Genomic DNA, 21,782 nt, shown 5'->3' with positions numbered 1-21,782 from the left:
CCTTGCTAACCCATGGCAGAGGTGAAATAATACGGACTACATTTGACCTGTCACCCGGCTCTGAACGCTGCCTGAAATTGCCCAAACTAAATATTCCACTACTAAATGGCAGTTTGTGCTAGAATGGAAAGTGTATACTTGTTTGAAAGAAGATAATCTAAGCTTTAAAATGAGCCATTACTCAAGTTAATCAGACCTTGCTAACCCATAGCAGAGGTGAATTAATACGGACTACATCTGACCTTCTGACCCAGCTCTGAACGCAGCCTGAAATTGACCAAACTAAATATTTAATTACTAAGTGACAGTTTGTGCTAGAATGGAAAGCTTATACTTGTTTGCAAGAAAAGAATCTAATCTTTAAAATGAGTTATTACTCAAGTTAATCAGACCTTGCTAACCCATGGCACAGGTTAAATAATACAGACCTCATTTTAAAGCTTAGATTTGACCTTCTGACCCAGTTCTGAACGCGGCCTGAAATTGACCAAACTAAATATTTAATTACTAAGTGACAGTTTGTGCTAGAATGGAAAGGAATAGCTATACATGTGACACACCAAGCAGGAGAGAGCTGGAGAGGGACAGAGAGAAGCCATCGCTAGCTGCTAGGCTAAGCTGGTGTAGCTAGCAGAGCAGACAAGCGCGTAGACAAATAAAATTGACGGTCGCTAAATAAACAGACTTATGGGTGCTTGAGCAGAACTAATGTTACTTTAGAGTGCGGATAAAAGGCCGCTGTAACAAAACACAGAGCAAATTGCACTTAGAGGAACAAGAGCGACGAACGCACGCTACTCCTAAGGCAGCAACCAGAAACAGGAAGTGAGATGATACGCTTACCTCAGCATGTCAGCACGTCAGCTGTCAGCATTGCGTGCAGGTGATTAACCCTGGACCTGCTCTTCTCATGACAAGTCTCTCCAGAGTCTTCATAATGTGGGAGGTCAGTGCCACAGGTCTGTAGTCCTTTGAGGCCCATTCATTGTTTACACTTACAAATCAAACCCCTTGCAATAATTTGTATCTATACAAAATAGCATCTCATTTCCAATGTGAATCAAAACCCACGACTGAAACGCAATTACAATAGTTTGACCTATGGGGCATTTGGGTATGCAGCCGATTAGCTTAGCTTAGCATAAAAACTGGAGATGGGTAAACAGCCAGCCTGAATCTTTCCAAACTTCTCCTCACTACTCACCAAGTTGTTGATTGGAGACCCAACACTGATCCATGCTCGTTGTCTGCCACCATCAAAAAGTACACCATTCACCGTTGAAATGCTGAAACTAATAATAACTAAACTGGGTTTGTCTCTGCTTTTAAAGCCGGTGTGTGGAATGTTGTGACCTTACAACATTCCGAGTACCACATCTTCAAAGAGACCAAAGCCAAAGCAGCAGATTAAAGAAAGAAAAAAAAGATTTCATGGTACCTGAAAGACAAACAGCAGTAACTGGATTCAGTCATATCAAAACATGGTTGGAGGCCAAGTCTCATGATCTGTCTACAATCAATATATGCAGCACCGTCGCAGGGGGGGTGCGAGGCCCTGCTCTTTGACATGGATGCTAAAACATGTGTAGAGATCTAACTTTCCAGCAAGAAAAAGGCTCACACCCTCTTAACCCTCCTAACTCTCAGCACCCAACCCTCATTTTACCTCTCCTCTTACAGGGACGCTGCTCTGTGTGTGTGATTCTACTGTAGGTGTGTGTTTATGACTTACTTGAAGAAAGCTCCTTTCTGACTTCAGGATTTTCATCTCAAATATCACTGCTGTGGCTGAAGGGCAGATATCCATGCAGTATCCTAAACAGCAACTACACTGAGCTGCCACCATGTCATGGGTTCAGCCCAGCAACGCTGGTACAGGAACCACTGGGGGGGTATAGTGATAGGTTCCAACAATACACACACAATGACAAAGGTTAATGGTGAGCAACAGAGGAAGAGAACCGATTCACCACTGAAATGCTGAAACTAATAATAACTAAACTGGGTTTGTCTCTGCTTTTAAAGCCAGTGCGTGGAATGTTGTGACCTCACAACATTCCGAGTACCACATCTTCAAAGAGATCAAAGCCAAAGCAGCAGATTAAAGAAAAAAAAAGAAAAAAAAAAGATTTCATGGTACCTGAAAGCATAGACATATACACGTAGGGGGGTGGGGGATTTCCGTGATCGCGGAGCCGAGAGTCATCATCTTATCTTATCAACATTATCTGTAACTGCAAAATGATGTTCTCTGTACGCCTTATGTGTTACATCAAAATAAGTTGGAAGGAGCAGCAGTCAGTTCCTAGGGATGGGCCTGCTTCACTGATGATCGATCTTTTATAGATTTAGGCCTATTTTATTTAGGATATTTATTGTTGTTTTATCGTCAAATTGTTATGGAGAAATAAACCCCGGTTTTATTTCTCCATATCAACCAACTAACTCCATATTATCTCGCTTAATATGCCAATTGCATAATTTAGCGAATTTGCAAGTCCAGTCACTTGTCTGCTACAACCCTCCTCTTGTTCATTTGTTTTCAACTTTTCAATCAGTGGATTGGTGGATTATTATATTACATCTTACGATGTGTGTATTTGTGTGTAGTCACATCTGTCGGGGCGCGGTGCCACCGACACGAGAGGAGAGACGCCGGGTCCGAGCCTCTGTTCAGCAGGTTTGCTTTTTAGCCCGGAGCCTCCACTCTTCATGTAACAACTTACAAGTCAATTGTCATTACAATTAGTCCCAAGCAGTTTAATGATGGTAAAAATGAAACATAGGCTAAGGTAAATAATCTGCATTTTCTCTTTTCTGCGCTCCTCTGACCAGATGGCGTCCATAGCGGTGTCTTGGCAACGGTCTGTTCCAGAAATAGCAATAAAACACAAACGCATCACATTATGCAAGTGCTTGTGATTGTTTTTGGTTAAAGAGAGGGGGACAGCAGAGCTACTCTGGCAGCTCAGGTGAGCCAGGTGGAGAGCGGAGGCGTCCTTTATTTTCTTCTTTTATTTTATAAAGGGCACCATCCTTACAGGTGAAGCCGAAGCACACAGACGTTCCGCTTTTCTGGGTTCTTATTGGATTCAGAATGAATACAATCCCATCTTTAATGATATGTAGGCTATACAGCCTGGTCTACATTCAATAAACTACAGCAGATTAACGTTAGGTCGGAGGGTTTCCCCCCTACCTGTTTATTGACAGGGCTGATACTGACAGAGGACGTAGACTATATGTGATTGACAGAGGGAGAGAGCTTGATTCAAAACAATCCTGAGAAATTATGAAGAAATCTGGATTTATTACTCATTTGTAAACACAACACTTATCAGTCAATAGGCAAGAATCCAAAAGTTTATTAATTGAATTAATAACCGCACACAGCGCTGAGAGAGAGAGAGAGAGAGAGAGAGAGAGAGAGAGAGAGAGAGAGAGAGAGAGAGAGAGAGAGAGAGAGAGAGCGAGAGCGGAGCCGAGAGTCATCATCTGGACTCCGTACCCACGGTCAGTAGGCTATTAGTAGGTAAGAACAACAACAATCAAACAGCAGCAACAACCATTATTCATTGCATTATTACATTTGTGGGAAGTTATTACAACATTGAAAGTTGAAGATTTTCACTTCCCCACAAACGTAATAAATCTCTACAAACGTAACAGTTATTACATTTGTGGGAAATCGCGTGTTACGTTTGTAGCAAGCAGCGGCTGTTACGTTTGTGGAAAATGTATTACGTTTGCAGGATTATTACATTAAAAGCTGCATATTTTTATAACGTTCGTGGTTTATTACGTTTGTGGGCATTATTACATTGGCGGGTGTTACAGGGATGATGACACATGAATGAGGGAGAGGGAAAGAGAAATAATAGACATGGTTGATTGATCTGATTATCACTGTTTTCCAGACAGTGCTGAATAAAGAAGGCCTGTGAACTTGAAAAAAAAAGACATCATCCAAGACTTTTTTTTTTTTTTTTATGCCGGCTGGACCAAAGCGAAAGGGGTTGGTGTTTAATGTGATGGGGCCGCTGATCGACTGTCTGGTATTATGGGCTGGTCAGACCAATATTTCAAATAAATAAAAGTGGCCGACTATCGGCCCAAATAGCACGTCGGCCCACCGGGAAAATGCCCGCTATGCCAGATGGTCAGTCCGTCCCTGGCTAAGACGCTACATTAATGATCCATTAATGTCAGGAAGCACGGAACAAATCGCGTCTAAGACGCAACATTTAATTGTCAATTAAAGGACGATTCCGTATTTTACGGGACGGGTGGCAACCCTACCTATAATTGAGCTTGAACAGCCAATTGTGTGGAGAGATTGCTGCCCCATACAAAATAAAACAAATATAGAACAGAAATATGTCAGCTAAGACGCGACATTAATGATCCGTTAATGTCAGGAAGCACCCAACAAGCCATAGCTTCGATGAGCCATAGACGAACGGAGTTCGATTCACCTGATCTAATAAGCAATTGATGAAGCACTGAAAAAACACTTTAAAAACCTTCTCATGGTCATTTTCTAATTACTCAACAGAGCCTACTGATTACTTTCCCAGATCGAAAACACGCGGACCGACGCAGATTTTGGAGAAAAAGCGAGATAACTTTAAATTTGTGGATTTTTGACTGGGGTTCGGCGAGCCCCGCAGCGTCCCGTCGGAGTCCTCACTTCGGGACGAAAGCGACTGCCACACTGTCAAAAACAGTTATATTTCTCCGTAGATTTTACAAATAGATCATAAACTATTACTGAGTTTTAGGCGTGTTATTCAAATGTGTACTTTTTCCATAATGAGTCTTACCTGGACACAGTTTCATGCAAACGATGTCCTCGTGCGCCTGAGGTGAACGGCAGTCCCGTGATCTTGCTGGGCAGGTGGAGGTCTGCTATCCTGCACGTTCACATACAAGCAGATTGACTGTCTGTGTACATGTATGAAAGAAGATTCACCGACCGGTATCGAGGAACACTTTGAAGTCAAATTTCAGGTTTCTGCGTGAGCTCAGAGCTCCTCGTGCGCAAATAATCGACTGTGACGTAGACAGGCTTAAGTAGTTTACGTATTGACTGAATCATGCTCTCCTATCTCTGCTCTCTGTGTGAGCTAGACATTTAAAAGACGTTTTACTTTCAATGTTATATAGACATCATTAAAATACGTTTTCAGGACGTCATAAAGGTTACAGGCGTCACTAAACTAAGTTTTCAAACAAAATTGTTTAATATCATGAAGACCTCATTGAAGGCGTCACAATGAACATTATTGCGTCTTGGACATTGTTATTTACTCATTGCAATACGTTTTAGACAATTATTGGACATCCAGAAATCCTGAATGTATGTCAACATAGCCCACATTTTCTCTGGCTCTTCAATTATTTATTTATTTATTTATTTATTTATTTTTAGCAGGGTTTACTTGTAAGAACATCTTATCAAAGTTGTATACTTCACCTGTTCAAGCTTTCTACATTGTATAACAGCTTCTTTACACTCTGGTCATTGCATTTCATGGTAGACTGTATCTGATGCAACATTCTACATGGATTTTCCACAGCACACATGATTTCTGACATAACTGTTTTTAATATGACCTGTAACAAACCAGTAATACAAAAAAATGACAAAAAAACAGTTTTATACGAAGAAAACTAGAAAAACACTGAACTTTCTGAACAGAAACTCATTCACACAATCTCACTCTCACAACAAACAAGCAAAACTTTTGTAACAACATGAATGTATATGAAAATATAAAACACTGAACTCACACTAACACCAAAAAACAACAACAACAACAACAACAACACACACACAAAACAGCAAATACATACATATGACACCAACAAACACTGGACATTTTGTTGTCCAGTGTTTGAAAAAAAAAAAAAAAAAAACAATCAAACCATCAGGCTTAAAGCCCAAAGTGCTTCTGTTAGCTAACATTAACAACCTTAAATGACAATGAAACACAGCAAATCCTCATATTCAAGACTATCAAAGCCACAAAAAATGTTCAATGTTCACTTTGTATAAAGAAAATAACTGAAACCATTCGGCTTTAAGCCAAAAGTGCTTGATCACGCTTGATCAGTTCGGAAAAGCAGGCAAGGAAGCAAAATAAAGCAGCTGCCTCACTGCATCACGTTAGCCAACACGTCTTCTCAAACCAGCTCCGTGAAAAAGAGCGAGTATATCTCCTCCCTCTGTCTTCAGACTGCTGTCTAATTAAGACGTCCTGCCAGTCAGGTCCAAGCTCCTTCACTCTCAGTTTCTCCTCTCGAACAGCGTTGTTTTCAGCGACTTCACTGAATTTTCTCTCTTCATTTTCTGCTTTTTCGGCTCTCTCGTGACTAGCTAATGATCTTGTTTGCTAATTACTCCGACACTCTGCGTTCAACGTCACTCGCTTGGCGGTTTTAATTACAGGCTCGCGGGTGAACAATCCGCTCTCTGCTGCCACCCCATGGCCGGTGGTGTGTATAGACTGTGTAAACAGAAACGTTGTAGCAGCTGGGGGGGTTATTGCACAAATAAGAGGTTATTCATTCATTAATTAATTCTCCCCCGGGGGGGGGGGGGGGGGGGGGGGGGGGGGTTACTTGGCATTTAGCAGTCTGATGGCCAGGGGGAAGTAACTGTTTCTGAGTCTGGCTGTTCTGCTGTGGATGCTGCGGAACCTTCTGCCAGATGCCAGGTGGGAGAACAGTTCATGCTGGGGGTGGGTGGGGTCAGAGATCTGGATAGGCAGCGGCTATCTGCTATGTCCTGGATGGTGGGGAGCGGGGTCCCGATGATCTTCTCCGCTGTCCTCACCACTCTCTGCAGAGACTTCCAGTCTGAGTCCCTGCAGCTCCCAGACCAGACGGAGATGCAGCTGGTCAGCAGGCTCTCGATGGTCCCTCTGTAGAAGGTGGTTAGGATGGGAGGGGGGAGGGAGGCTCTTCTCATCCGCCGCAGGAAGTGCAGACGCTGCTGTGCCTTCTTCGCCAGGGAGGAGGTGTGGAGTGACCAGCCGAGGTTGTCGGTGATATGCAACCCAGGTACTTGGTTGTGCTCACGACTTCCACGGCTGTGTCGTTGATGCGGAGGGGTGTATGACAGTGTGTAAGCCAGTTCGTTGTTGTCCTGAATGAGGCCCACAACTGTTGTGTCGTCTGCGTACTTCAGGATGTGGTTGCTGCTGTACCTGGGGCGACAGTCGTGGGTCATCAGGGTAAACAGCAGGGGGCTCAGAACACATCCCTGGGGGGAGCCGGTGTTCAGGGAGATGACACTGGATGTGTTGTTACCCACTCGGACAGACTGGGTTCTGTCGGTGAGGAAGTCCAGCAGCCAGTTGCACAGGGAGGTTTTGAGACCCAGGGGCTCCAATTTGCATACCAGGTCCTGGGGGATGATCGTATTGAATGCTGAGCTGAAGTCCAGGAACAGCATCCGTACGTGGGTGTTCTTCTCCTCCAGGTGCTCCAGGCTCAGGTGGAGAGCAGTGGAGATGGCATCCTCAGTGGAGCGGTTTGGCTGGTATGTGAACTGGAACAGGTCGAATGATGGGGGGAGTATGGAGATGATGTGGTCCTTAACCGCCCTCTCGAAGCACTTCATGATGGTGGATATTAATGCAACGGGGCGAAAGTCGTTTCGGCATGTGATGGCTGGTTTCTTGGGCACTGGAATTATTGTAGCTGACTTGAAACACGGGGGGACAACAGCCTGGTTCAGTGAGGTGTTGAAGATGCCGTCCTGGAATGTTGTCAGGGCCTGCAGCTTTCCATGCGTTGACCTTCCTCAGGGCTCAGAGCCAGACATGGCTCCCTCAGGCCACACTCTCACCTTCTTCACAGCAGGCTTTTCTCTGGTGAGCAAGGGCTGGTATGCAGGAATTAGCATGACAGAGAGGTGGTCTGAGGAGCCAATATATGTCAGCTATTAGTAACTGTAGACAACGTAGGACATTTCTAATCTGACTATTTAGTGCAGATTTTACATTTTAGTAACTCACTTCAGACTATGTTATTTATTTTGCCTTTTTAAAAGAGAATATACTTGTAAAAGTCATTTTAAAAAACGTTTTATTAAAGGAAGGGCTGTGTGATTCTACATGATGTGAGACAGAGGGGGCGGCGCCCTAGCGCCCTCTATCAGCCAGCCGCCCCTGATCATCATCATCATCATCATCATCATCGTCAGATGCTGATGCAACAGCTGACAGGACAATTTCATCAAATAGGCCTAATCCTGGATGTCCATGGCAGAGCGTCTATTTGCAACTTATTTTGGCAGACGTCCAGACAAGGTCAGGCTGGACGTATAATCGCAATGTCATTTATCAACGAATTCTGGATGTCCAATACACGTCCAAATCATGGACAAGCAGTATGTCTTTTTGCGACTCATTCTGGTTGTCTGTAGACGTCCAGAACCAGCTCAGGCTGGACATAGAGCTCTGAGCTCACGCAGAAACCTGAAATTTGACTTCAAAGTGTTCCTCGATACCGGTCGGTGAATCTTCTTTCATACATGTACACAGACAGTCAATCTGCTTGTATGTGAACGTGCAGGATAGCAGACCTCCACCTGCCCAGCAAGATCACGGGACTCTGCCGTTCACCTCAGGCGCACGAGGACATCGTTTGCATGAAACTGTGTCCAGGTAAGACCCATGATGGAAAAAGTACACATTTGAATAACACGCCTAAAACTCAGTGATAGTTTATGATCTATTTGTAAAATCTACGGAGAAATATAACTGTTTTTGACAGTGTGGCAGTCGCTTTCGTCCCGAAGTGAGGACTCCGACGGGACGCTGCGGGGCTCGCCGAACCCCAGTCAAAAATCCACAAATTTAAAGTTATCTCGCTTTTTCTCCAAAATCTGCGTCGGTCCGCGTGTTTTCGATCTGGGAAAGTAATCAGTAGGCTCTGTTGAGTAATTCAGCTTAAGAAAATGACCACGAGAAGGTTTTTAAAGTGTTTTTTCAGTGCTTCATCAATTGCTTATTAGATCAGGTGAATCGAACTCCGTTCGTCTATGGCTCATCGAAGCTATGGCTTGTTTGGTGCTTCCTGACATTAACGGATCATTAATGTCGCGTCTTAGCTGACATATCGGCTCTGGGAGAACTAAAGGATGAGGGATTCTTCTCTGGGGATTTCGTTGACAAAGCTCTGTCACAGTTTTGCTTCATGCCAACCATTCAGGTAACGTAAATGCGATGGGTATTGTAATATTTCATTGGACTGCCTTCAGCTCTAACTAAAACATGCATTTGCTCTCGATACGCATCTGCAATGTTACACGACTTATTTCCATCCAGTGTTATTGTATTTTTTCACCAAGATCGATTGAGATGATTCTGACCACAGTCTTCTCTAGCACATCCCTAAAGGTTATAGCCAATAGAGTTAGGGGGCTCTCATTTCGCCGCTAGCGCAGCATTTGGAATTTGGTGAACTAGTGTGCGCCCGCCTGGGCGTGTTGAAGCAGTGGGAGGTGTCGACAGTTTCCGCCTGGCGTAGCGATAATTTCGTGACAAAAAAACCTCGCCGGCGGCGGACTGAGAGCTCGCCAACTCCAACCTGGTCTAAACCTGGCGCAGACGAGCGCAGCGCGCGCATCTGGAATTTCCCTGACCAGCGAGCAGTGCGCACACGTCACCAAGACCTCCAGGCAGGTCTCCAGAACATTTCAATGCAATTATTAATCAAAACAACAACTATTCAGTGTAACTATCTGAAACAGCACGTACATTGATATCGATATTGATCGATGACAGATCAAAGGCGGCTGACACGCGTATTGGAAACTTAACCTGAGTGAATTAACACATGTTAAACTAACGAACTCCCGTCTTTCTCTGACACAAACAGCCTCTGCATCAGATAGTGAGGATATATTCAAGACGGAGAGAAGAGAAAAGAGGAAAAAAGAGAAAAAGAGAGACGCTCGTCACGGAGCTTGGTGATCCTCCTTTACGCACAGGTGCCTCTGATTTCATCCCGTTACGCACGGTATTTGTTTATGTTTGTGTGTGTCTGCGAACACCGGACACGTTTTCTCACGGGGTTTAAATATAGGTTTGTAAATGTGAGCGGTTTTATTAGTGGAGAAGAGGTGTGTGTTTGAGTTTAGTTGGCATATGATTCTCGGTGTGTCAGGGCAAACACTGTGCGTCTTCAGTCCGAGGAGGTCTGATCGATGCCATACTGTATATTTTGCCTGTGTGAGCTTGGACCTCCCGGACCACAGCGTCAGTTTCCTCCTGGTAGAAGTCTGGCCGTGTGGCGTCGCTGTCTCCTTCGTCCATGTCCAAATATGAAATGAGGAAGTGTTCAGAGCGCCTCGCCCACAGCGGATTTAAAGGTCTGTGAAATTACCAAAGTGCGCCAAGCCACGCCCAGTTGGCGAAGGGCAAGTCCGCCGAGCTCCGCCTGCGCTCTCCACCTGGCTCACCTGAGCTGCCAGAGTAGCTCTGCTGTCCCCCTCTCTTTAACCAAAAACAATCACAAGCACTTTCATAATGTGATGCGTTTGTGTTTTATTGTTATTTCTGGAACAGACTGTTGCCAAGACACCGCTATGGACGCCATCTGGTCAGAGGAGCGCAGAAAAGAGGAAATGCAGATTATTTACCTCAGCCTATGTTTCATTTTTACCATCATTAAACTGCTTGGGAGTAATTGTAATGACAATTGACTTGTAAGTTGTTACATGAAGAGTGGAGGCTCCGGGCTAAAAAGCAAACCTGCTGAACAGAGGCTCGGACCCGGCGTCTCTCCTCTCGTGTCGGTGGCACTGCGCCCCGACAGATGTGACTATACACAAATAAATACATCGGAAGATGTAATATAATAATCCACCAATCCACTGATTGAAAAGTTGAAAACAAATGAACAAGAGGAGGGTTGTAGCAGACAAGTGACTGGACTTGCAAATTCGCTAAATTATGCAATTGGCATATTAAGCGAGATAATATGGAGTTAGTTGGTTGATATGGAGAAATAAAACCGGGGTTTATTTCTCCATAACAATTTGAGGATAAAACAACAATAAATATCCTAAATAAAATAGGCCTAAATCTATAAAAGATCGATCATCAGTGAAGCAGGCCCATCCCTAGGAACTGACTGCTGCTCCTTCCAACTCATTTTGATGGAACACATAAGGCGTACAGAGAACATCATTTTGCAATTACAGATAATGTTGATAAGATGATGACTCTCGGCTCCGCGATCACGGAAATCCCCCACCCCCCTACGTGTATATGTCTATGCTTTCAGGTACCATGAAATCTTTTTTTTTTTTCTTTTTTTTTCTTTAATCTGCTGCTTTGGCTTTGATCTCTTTGAAGATGTGGTACTCGGAATGTTGTGAGGTCACAACATTCCACACACTGGCTTTAAAAGCAGAGACAAACCCAGTTTAGTTATTATTAGTTTCAGCATTTCAACGGTGAATGGCGTACTTTTTGATGGTGGCAGACGACGAGCACGGATCAGTGTTGGGTCTCCAATCAACAACTTGGTGAGTAGTGAGGAGAAGTTTGGAAAGATTCAGGCTGGCTGTTTACCCATCTCCAGTTTTTATGCTAAGCTAAGCTAATCGGCTGCATACCCAAATGCCACATATGTCAAACTATTGTAATTGCGTTTCAGTCGTGGGTTTTGATTCATATTGGAAATGAGATTTTTTTTTTGTATATATACAAATTATTACAAGGGGTTTGATTTGTAAGCGTAAGTTCCCCCAACTCTCCATCTGTACCCACTCGTTTCCTGTCAATGCATGTTAGTACCTCTGAATGAGTGCATGCTCGTGCCTTAGCATCATAGGTTCCCGAGGATCATGGCTGTGACTGTAATGTGGATCATGGACGTGGTCCTCTTATGTTTATGTCCCAGTTTTACAGTAGGCTGACAGTAAGTTGTTTTAGTGATCTGTTAAGATTTAATGCTTCATACGTGTGTCACTGCTTAGAGTTGACAGGTCTATCAGAGTTTTCACAGGTTCACCATCAGTTAGCCTGGAGTAGTGTTCACTGGTTCATGACAGGTGTCAGTTGGTTCTGAAGGGATTTCTCTGGTGTACTTTGATTGCAATGACTGCTTTATTATTGTCTTTATTGTTGCTATGGAAACAAATGACCTCAGCGGAATGGTAATGTCATCTTTGACAGATCAAAGCCATTTTGTGACCTATCAAAGGACTGGACCAGGGCTTTAAAGCACAGGTCTTAGTCTGTATGAGGTTTCACTCCAAGGTGTTGCTGGATTGACTTGAGAGGCAATACGGGATGTGCCTGCCGTCACACAAATCATCAGTGAGATCACTCTTACTGAGTTTTTATGTGGACTGATTTGTAAGAGAGCACTACAGCTACACACAGTGGGGTCCCCTACCTCTGTACCCACTCGTTTCCTGTCAATGTCCCAGTTTTACAGTAGGCTGATAGTAAGTTGTTTTAGTGATTTGTAAGGATTAATGGTTCATACGTGTGTCACTGCTTAGTGTTGACAGGTCTATCAGAGTTTTCACAGGTTCGCCATCAGTTAGCCTGGAGTAGTGTTTACTGGTTCATGACAGGTGTCAATTGCTTCTGAAGGGATTTCTCTGGAATAATTTGATTGTTGCTACGGAAACGAATGATCTCAACGGAATGGTGATGTCATCTCTGATGGATCAAAGCCATTTTGAGACCTATCAAAGGACTGGAGCAGGGCTTTGAAGCACAGGTCCTAGTTTATATGAGGTTTCACTCCAAGATGTTGCTGGATTGACTTACGAGTCTTTTGAGAGGTGCCTGCCGTCCCCCCTGCGACGGCGCTGCATATATTGATTGTAGACAGATCCTGAGACTTGGCCTCCAACCATGTTTTGATATGACTGAATCCAGTTACTGTTGTTTGTCTTTCAGGTACCATGAAATCTTTTTTTTTTTTTTTTCTTTAATCTGCTGCTTTGGCTTTGATCTCGTTGAAGATGTGGTACTCGGAATGTTGTGAGGTCACAACATTCCACGCTCCGGCTTTAAAAGCAGAGACAAACCCAGTTTAGTTATTATTAGTTTCAGCATTTCAACGGTGAATGGCGTACTTTTTGATGGTGGCAGACGACGAGCACGGATCAGTGTTGGGTCTCCAATCAACAACTTGGTGAGTAGTGAGGAGAAGTTTGGAAAGATTCAGGCTGGCTGTTTACCCATCTCCAGTTTTTATGCTAAGCTAAGCTAACGATTAGTCGATTAGTCCCGACTACGTCGACTATCAAAATCATTGACGACTAATTTAGTAGTCAACGCGTTGTTTATTTTCTTGAAGCTTTGTTTGTCTCGCAAAACTGCCGCTGTACCCTCCGCTGCCTTGTCTGCCTGTCTGTCCTTGATGCACATGCGCAGTAATGGTAATTGGCGTCAGCCTTTATGTTGCCGGAAGTTATGCCAGACCAGTATCATGTCTACCTGGCAACGAAGCTCTAAAGTTTGGGAGCATTCACAAAACAAAAGACAAGCATGTGCAATGAAAAATCTGCAAGGCAGAAATGGCCCCCCATGGCAGTACGACGGTGATGCACGAGCATCTAAAAAGGAAGCACGTCGTTGTGGCTGGTTCAACTTCTGACGACGAGGAGGGACAGTCGTCTTGTTAAGATAACTGGCTAGTTAGCCGCTAACATTAACGTAAACACTGAGCTACTTACTTACACTGATAGATGTAAACGTTAACACTAACGACGCCGATTTAATTAGCCTTACCACAAATATGTGCTTGCTATAACGGTGATGTCATGCTTGAATAGGAAATGTGGTAACGCTAATGTTTTCTATCGCTACGTTACAGTGCTGAAAAAGTCGTCAATGGATGACTTTGTTACTAAGCCAGTAACATGCGCGCCTTGGCAAGCGCATGTCCTGACGAGTGGACCACTAGTAATGCATTACCTGGATTATTACCTGGATTATTTTACATCTGCTTGCCTTTTTTTTATTTTGAGCGAATCTTAGTTGTGGAATTTAAACGGAGAACAAAAAGCTGGAGTACGTACACAGAGTAAGAGTCAGGCGGATCTGTTTGGTCAGCTGACAGTGAATTTCATGGTTATAACTGTTATCCTGGAGATATCAGGTAAGAAAACATTTCCCTGTTATTTTAACGCAATGTTTGTGTTCATTCTCTAACTCAGAATGATGATGTTTTCAAACTGTTAGGCTAGCTAACTGTTAAGTAAATTAGCTAATGTTACAGGTAACAACGTTAACTAGCTTGTTGTCATGAATCATGACGTTAATATCTTGAATGTGGTTTAGACGGAGGTAAAACTGCGATCAAGCCAGCCGCCTCTCGCGTATCAGTGATCAAACCAGCCGCCGCTGTATTTCAAGTGCGCATTTACTCTCAAGTTTACGGTGAAAGCAACCGCCACCAATCTTTACTTCTGGATTTCAAAATAAAGCATCTGTCTTTCTCTCTGTGTGTCTGTGTTGTGCAGGCTTCAATGTGTTGAATGACATATTGAAATGATTTTTTAAAAGTTAAAAAAAAAACAAAAACAAATTATACCATAAGTAGCTTAAGAGGTGTTACTGGATAATGTACTTCATATGTTACTTGCACAAATATTATCAGCTACTGTTACATTATACTTTTCTAATAATTTACTCTCAAAATCCCATAAGGATCGTGAAATATTTGCATTTTCGTCTACTTTTGAAGTGGAATGAAATCACTTTCTTCCATAAGTAGTTCACCAAACATGTACTGTTGGACTAAGTACTCCCTAGACTACCTGCACAAATAGTATCAAACACTTTTACCGTGTACTTTTCCAGTAATTCACTCTCAAAATCACTTATGGATCGCAATAATTCGCATTTTGCTCTAATTTTGACGTGGGATAAAATCAGTTTCTTCCATAAATAGTTCTCCAGACCTATACTGCTAGACTTAGTACTTCCTATACTACTTGCACAAATAGTATCAAAGACTTTTACTGTGTAGTTTTCCAGTAATTCACTCTCGAAGTCCATTACGGACAGCAATAAAAGCCATTTTCGTCTAATTTTGAAGTGGAATGAAATCACTTTCTTCCATAAGTAGTTCACCAAATATGTACTGTTGGACTAAGTACTCCCTAGACTACTTGCACAAATAATATCAAACACTTTTACTGTGTAGTTTTCCAGTAATTCACTCTCAAAGTCACTTATGGATCGCAATAATTTGCATTTTTGTCTAATTTTGAAGTGGAATGAAATCACTTCTTCCATAAGTAGTTCATCAAACCGGTACTGCTGCACTTACTGCTTCCTATACTACTTGCACAAATACTATCAACTACTTTTACTGTGTACTTTTCCAGTAATTCACTCTCAAAATCCCTTACCGATCGCAATAAAAGCCATTTTTGTCTAATTTTGACGTGGGATAAAATCAGTTTCTTCCATAAGTAGTTCATCAAACCTGGACTGCTCGTCTTACTACGTCCTATACTACTTCCGCAAATACTATCAAGTAATTTAATGTGTACTTTTCCAGTAATTCACTCTCAAAATCCATTACGGACAGTAATAAAACCCATTTTCATCTAAATTCTTAACAGGATAAAATCAATTTTTTAAATAAGAAGTTTATCTCTAATAATTTGTTTTTTTTTAACTTTTAAAAAATCATTTCAATATGACATTCAACACATTGAAGCCTGCACAACACAGACACACAGAGAGAAAGACAGATGCTTTATTTTGAAATCTGACCGATTTTATTTATGAACCTAACCCCTGACAACTCAGAGTTGAGACCAGGAGGCAGAGCTGCAGTCCTACATGCTTCTCTGCGCCTCCATTAGAGCAGTTACCCACCCAACACTCCATAGAGACTGTGTCTGACCCCCGACCACGTAAACTAAGTATCATTGATTGCAACATTATTATAACAGCTAATTATATGTACAGTACAGTTCAGTATACCCTCTACAATAACCCTGGTGACACAGTGGAACGGTGGAAACACTGTCGCCTCACAGCTAGAAAGTCCTTGTTCGATTCCCGCTGCGGGCGCTGGTGGCATGTCCTCCACCATGCCTTCGGTGCCTGCTGCTTGAGGAAAAAGGGCCTTTCTGTTTTTTGAGTTTGCATGTTCTCCCCGTGTTCACCTGGGGTATCCTCCATAAAAATACCCCCACTAAAAACGTGCAAGAAGATCACCACCTGACCAATGGTGATGACAAAGGAACTTGTCCCCGGGCGCCAGTCGGCTGGCAGCCCACCGCTCCTGGTCTGCCGTGGAGGAAGGACTTACCAAGGATGGGTTAAAAGCAGAGAAAGAATTTCACATATGCATGGCGTGTGCAGTTCCCCCCCCCCAACTCTGCATGTTGTGTTGATTGTGACAAATAAAGGATGTCTTCTTCTTCGAAACTAGACTACATCTCTGGGTCTAACTCCACATTTCAGTACTATATAGTTCAGTCTTTTCACGTTTTCAGCAGCTACTTTGTGAACAACAAATCTGTGTTGAAATCGGCAGGAGGAGAGCTAGTTTGCTGTTAGCTGTCAGCAGCTCATGGACAGTAGAGTCCTGCCATGTGTTTGGCTAAAGGAGTTAACAGCTAATAGAGGTAACAGAGCTAACAGAGCTAATAGAGCTAATAAAGCTAACAGCTAATGGGACTAACAGCAAAAAGAGCTAATAGAGCTGACAGCTAACAGAGCTAATAGACCTAATAAATCCAACAGCTAATGGAGCTAAATACACAGCAGGGCTGAGAGTTTCTGTTCAGAGGAACATGAAGCGTTAAAGAGTGAACAGCAGTTTAATGTGACAACGCAACAAGTTCACAGTAAATAAATGTACTGAAGTACTTCAGTTGAGTACAGTTTGAAGGTAAAAGTACTTTTGGAGTTTACACCAGTTTACCAAACTTCAGTCAGAGATTAAAGTAAGCAGATACATTTACTCCAGTCCTGCACTGAACATTGCTGAGGTACTTTGACAACAAAAAGTGAATGTAGCTGTTATTGATTTTAATAGAACATTTTGCACACCTTGTGGCTAACAAAGATAATACTTTGGTGGTTTGTATTATTAGTTAATCATTGATTGCAACATTATTATAACAGCTAATTATATGTACAGTACAGTACAGTACAGTATACCCTCTACAATAAACTAGACTACATCTCTGGGTCTAACTCCACATTTCAGTACTACACAGTTCAGTCTTTTCTCATTTTTAGCAGCTACTTTGTGAACAACAAATCTGTGTTGAAGTCGGCAGGAGGAGAGCTAGTTTGCTGTTAGCTGTCAGCAGCTGATGGACAGTAGAGTCCTGCCATGCGTTTGGCTAAAGGAGGTAACAGCTAATAGAGGTAACAGAGAAAATAAAGTATACACAGAGATAAAAGCCTTCTCAAAAAAGAGAGGAAGGGATTTAAAAGCAGTGACCTAACAAACCTAATCTCAACAGGTTATTTCAGAGTGTGGGGGCCCAGACTGCAAAAGTTCAATAACCCTTAACAGCAGCCGGGCTCTGAGAACGACCGGAGGGCCACCATCAACAGATCTAAGAGGGCACCCAGGCTAATAGGGGGTTAGCAGAAAGGACAGAGGGGAGAATGGGTCTGGAAATAGTGGCCCACTGAACTGAAATGGTGAGATCTGGTTTTGAGCATTTGATCATGAAGAGGGCATGGCACTGTGAGCTGTCAGAGAGTGATAAAGGTTCCTTCAGCAGGGCCCAGTGAGGCAAACAGAGCCGATGGAGGGCGCTCATTATGTGATAAGGAGATGCTGTTAACTATTGATCCAGCATCAACACGTACTGTTAGGGAAATAGCAGGGCAATGATCAGTTGCTAAAACCACAGCTAACGCCCTGATGATTGTGTTGACACAAGCATGTGCTAACATTAGCTCTTCAGTTAAAAGCATCACACCAGGAAGAGCAAGAGGCCATAACAGAGAACTGGTCATCACTGGTCAGCACTGGTAGTCCTGTTAGCAGAGTAGCTAGAAGAGCCAGCGTATGAAGGAAATGCTAATGCTTTTTAACTTGGATATATTTATTTTATATTACATTTATATTTTATGTTTATTGCTGTTTGCACCAGGGATTTGAGGGAAACGATATTTCAATTCTGTTAATGTCCTGTACATATAGCAGCATTGACAATAAATTTGACTTGACTTGACTAACAGCATGTGGTTGAGGTGGACCTGGGCCTCCTGAATGAAATGGGTCTAAACCAGAATATAATGCCATTATGGACCAGTCCACAGCAGCTGCCTGAGGTCTGATGGACTTTAACTCTCAAGCTAGTAGCAGGTTGACTTCAGTGATGCTAAATGTTAATGACAACAGGCCGGATCATTGCAGTTACTCTGACGCGATGGACACAAACCCTGAGAATGAGGAGCAACATACACAAATCACTAAAGTCATACAGCACGTATGTATCTATACGCACATATGCAGGCTAGACAAACACAGCTCGTAGTTATCAAACGGGGGATAACATCATTTCATTATTCATTGATCATCATTTATTTATTCATCATAACTCTAATTAATTCAATCATTTTATAATATTTTGTTACCTGAATTAACCATTCATTGATGTACTTTGAACTGATAAAGCCGTTTTGTGCCAGAATGGTTTTTTTAAGCAATCCCCCCTTTTTTCTGTTGTTGGTCCTCGCTGGTGCACATCTGCGATGTTACCCAGATCCTGAATTATAAAGTCCCCACCTTGACCATGCCTCCCCACCCACACTGTCTCTGAGCAAGAGGAAACTCTCAGGCCTGGGGTTGTCTGTCACCTTGTTAGTTCATGCTAGTTAGATTGATCAGTGAAATTAAAAACATCTCCTACATTCATGCTTTCTCTCCTTTAAAAATCTAATAAAAAGTGTAGAAATAAAAAAAATTAAAATATATAAATGATTAATACTAATAATAGGATTCACAGTTTATTTTTTTCATTTCATTTTCATTTTAAATTTCAAGTGAGTAATGTCGTTTTTACAGAACATGCAGTCCTTCCAGCCAGTCTCAGTGATGACTGATGTGTTACACACAACCTGACATTTACTGTCCCCACCTGGACCATGCCCATCCCCCACCCTCCTGTCTGTCTCAGCCCCGCGCCAAATTGTGCACTCTGCTCTGTGAACGTGGTTTGTTTTAATGCACGCATGGCCCGTCAGTCTCTCGGTGTGTTCTTTAAAACTATGTGCGGAGTTACTCCGGGCAGTACTGCTGATTAAATCCAGCGCTCCTTTTATGCTGCACACGACACACCCGCTCCCGACGACAGACCGTCTGCACATGCAGCAAAGCGGAGATATCGTTCATAGCGGAACCTGAAGAAAATGGTAAGTTTTACTTATTGTAACTTACTAGGCTCACAATATAATATTATGCCGTTCAGTTTAGTTGCATAATGTTTGCACGTGTTTCGAAACATGAAAAGAGCCGTGTTGCAATGCGCTGGAGCTAATGCTAATGTTAGCTAACACTTTGCTAGCAAAGATGGTAACCGAGTTTCAACTAATTAGCGACCTGCACATTCAGATATCAGGTAAACCAGATTTGAAGCCAGGCGACCGGAATATTACAACAACAATTTATCTACAAAATATCATTTATTTCGACATAAAGTTCGTGACACGGCGGGGACGTCTTGGTGACGTCATGCTTCGGACATGCCAGTGTAATGTGTTGATATCAAGTTATCAATACGAGCGCTCCCTGTGCAGGGGGAGATGTTCGCAGTTCAGACGGTCAATGCTCACGGTGGGAAGTACCAGTCCTAACTTGTAGCATACCAGAATGACGGGGAGAAACTCAGCTAAAAGCCTCTACCAGACATTGCCACCCAAACGAAACCTAATTCATCCATCCATCCATTATCTATACCGCCTATCCCTTTCGGGGTTGCGGGGGGCTGGAGCGAGAGGCGGGGTACACCCTGAACCGGTCGCCAGCCGATTGCAGGGCCACATTCAAAGACAGACAAACATTCACACTCACACTCACACCTACGGACAATTTAGAGTCATCAATTAACCTAATGAGCATGTTTTTGGTCTGTGGGAGGAAGCCGGAGTGCCCGGAGAGAACCCACGCATACACGGGAAGAACATGCAAACTTCACACAGAAAGGCCCCGCCTGACCCGGGGATCGAACCGGCAACCTTCTTGCTGTGAGGCACCCGCATTACCTGCTGCTCCACCGTGCAGCCCGAAACCTAATTCATACCCCGAGAAATTATATGGACATGTCATGAAAACACGAAAATAGTGTACGTCCGCTTTAGAGCGTCTGCCGAGTTTACCACTTCACACAAGCCACAAAAGCCTGGTATCTTATGAAAGTAGAGAGTCTGATGATTACGAAGATGTCTGCCTCCTCACTGTGTGACGAAAACCTGCACTACTGACTGCCCTACCTGCGCAGTTAGTTTCACGTCTCCGTCTCATTTACACGTGACTCTGCTGAGCAGTGTTATTTTACTGTTTTATCTGCCTTTTGTCCTTTTAAGAGGGCTAAAAACAACAGCAAGCAGAAAAACGGCTGCTACAGAGAAGATTCGTAGTGAGCCCTGGAGATATAACGGTACTTTGCTCAGATGAGCGCCTGTGTGAAAACATCCGTAAAACTGCTCAGGTTCATTATTTTGGCATGAACTTTTGCACAGTTACTCATCAGATATTACTTTACTAATTCATAGATGAATTTGGCTGCTAGCACAGGGTGGACAAAGCAATGGAAGTTTGTAGCTCCTTCATGTCACATAAAATATACAGATAATTAAATGAACAATATGTACAGTGATTATTCATATACATATACAGTAGAGCATTTTTTGAAATTGCATCTGGATGGATGTAAACAGCGACAACAAGATGGTGGTGGTGATAATATAATCTTCATCTTCACGTTAAAAGTTCCACCTCTGGGAAACACTATGAAACATATGAAGGCAGTACAGTGTCATGTGATATATTGATATGAAGTCCATACAGTGTCATGTGATATATTGATATGAAGGCAGTACAGTGTCATGTGATATATTGATATGAAGTCAGTACAGTGTCATGTGATATATTGATATGAAGGCAGTACAGTGTCATGTGATATATTGATATGAAGTCAGTACGGTGTCATGTGATATATTGATATGAAGGCAGTACAGTGTCATGTGATATATTGATATGAAGTCAGTACAGTGTCATGTGATATATTGATATGAAGTCAGTACAGTGTCATGTGATATATTGATATGAAGGCAGTACAGTGTCATGTGATATGAAGTTTGACTGTGTCACTTGTGTTGACAGGAGGATGGCCCAGGATTTACCTTCACTGGTGACATTTTTGGGTGTACAGGTGAGAAAGGGGGGATGTAATGAGATGATAGTATAATGAGGTTTGTAGTAAGGTTTTTTTTTAAGTGCACAACCAAAATAAATATCCAAATGCTTCCTGTTTCTCTCTTGTAACGCCCTTCCTCCAGGAGAAGTTCATGCATGTGCATGGGAGGTCAGCCCATCAGTGGCTCACTGATAGTCCCATGTCTCCCTCAATATTGAAATTAAGTTTCATTCCCCTCAATAATGTGCAGTGATTTTAGGAGGAAATCAGACATCTTCTGTAATTAATTTGCAGTGCCTGATGTGACAGATGGCTTTGACACTGAACAGAAGAGAGAGGTAGGATATGCCATCATCTTTCTGTGCAATAGAAACACTGTGTGACAGTATAC

This window comes from Chaetodon trifascialis, chromosome 24, assembly GCF_039877785.1.
Source record: "Chaetodon trifascialis isolate fChaTrf1 chromosome 24, fChaTrf1.hap1, whole genome shotgun sequence".
Classification (NCBI taxonomy): Eukaryota; Metazoa; Chordata; class Actinopteri; order Chaetodontiformes; family Chaetodontidae; genus Chaetodon; species Chaetodon trifascialis.
This window is presented reverse-complemented; position numbering follows the sequence as displayed.